Raw genomic sequence first — 1,416 nt, 5'->3', positions numbered from 1 at the left:
CCCGGTACCACCAAAAAAAAAAAAAATCATATTCAAATTTCTACAATTATTCTTTTATTTTTCAAATTGTTGAACGACAACTTTATTTTTTTTTTTACACATAAAGGCTGATGAAAAAACATTACTGGCCCTATTGAGGAAAACCCAACATTTCAATGAAAAAGACGAACTATTTACTCTTTAAATACTATGTAAATTTTCTGAAGCACAACTTGAAAACAGCCAGCATGCTTAATTTCAGTAACACCGAACCAGGTTCAAATATACATGTTACATACATAAGACTAGATTACAAATTATCATTGTCATCATCGTCGTCATCGTCGTCGTCATCACGTTTCCTTTTCAATGCATTTGATGACTCACTGGCAGTATTTTGTGATGATACCATATTAGTGGTAATCAGAATGTTTTTGGACCCAATTAATGATGGGTTAATCAGAACATTCTGAACTGCTGATGTCGCAGGAATTGATGCTTTTACACCAGGGGACTGTGAAGCAGGCATCTGTACCGTAAACTTTTGCCCTGTGAGAGACATTGGAGTCCCTACTTTAGTTGAAACAGACATGGTTTGTGGGGTTGGTGTGCCTAGTGTGGGAGTACTTGGTCTACTAGTGACTGAACCAATTCTTAACCGTGGAGCTGTTATTCTTCCTGCAGATGTAGATGTCTTTTTTTGTAAAGATTTGAGCCTATAGTTTGGAGCTGTTAAGCAGTATCTATCAGGTGGCAATCTAGGGTCTGAATATGGCTTGATCAATGGCAAGGTCGTTTGATTTCTTTGCCTTGCAATATCTAGTAAAAAAAAAATCTCTCGGAAGAGAAGAGGTAAATGACTGGTCAGGGCGACACTGAATTGCCAATCGCACGTCATCTGCATCGACAGTAGTTTTCTTAGCATGACTTAAATAAATTTTAGCATCATCTAGAATTGTGGTCACATATCGGAAGGCAAACTCCAATATCTGATTTATAACTCTTGACTCATGTTCTGTGATCCCGGTATCCTTCACGATTTGTGCCATCATCTGTGCGTCTTTCGCAAGCTCTTGGGAGAAGCCATCTTGCCAGACTCCATGATATCCGCTCATCAAACTTCTTGAGCTAACTCACCACATAATGTATTTCAGTCCTCATCTTGATGCAAGGTCTTTGCCTAGTGTGGTTTTCCCGCCCCTGGTGTGTACATGCCTGACACTGACGCCCAGAACACATGCTGCCAGTGAGCCGTGCCGCAAACCTCCAGACTCATCCACCGAGGTCTTATTTGGGTTTTTCTCGGATGCGAAGGAGAAAATAAAAGACGACCCAGGGAGGCCTAAAGAATGAGGCCGTCGCCGCTCACACCACCGAGGACCAGCCGCCGCCATCACCTCCCACCTGGGCCCAGGAGCCCGCCGCCCACTCCACGAG

The 1,416-nt window shown here is 42.5% G+C and overlaps 1 pseudogene across 1 annotated transcript; it reads right to left on the bottom strand.

The window, feature by feature from the left end:
- Window positions 1-289: 289 nt before the first annotated feature.
- LOC308265890 (transcription initiation factor TFIID subunit 9-like) lies at window positions 290-1,081 on the bottom strand (annotated as a pseudogene). Its single transcript has one exon. The product of its transcript is annotated as a transcription initiation factor TFIID subunit 9-like (transcript).
- Window positions 1,082-1,416: the final 335 nt, after the last annotated feature.

This window comes from Muscardinus avellanarius (genome assembly GCF_963383645.1).
Source record: "Muscardinus avellanarius genome assembly, chromosome: 8".
In the NCBI taxonomy this organism is placed as follows: Eukaryota; Metazoa; Chordata; class Mammalia; order Rodentia; family Gliridae; genus Muscardinus; species Muscardinus avellanarius.
This window is presented reverse-complemented; position numbering and strand designations above follow the sequence as displayed.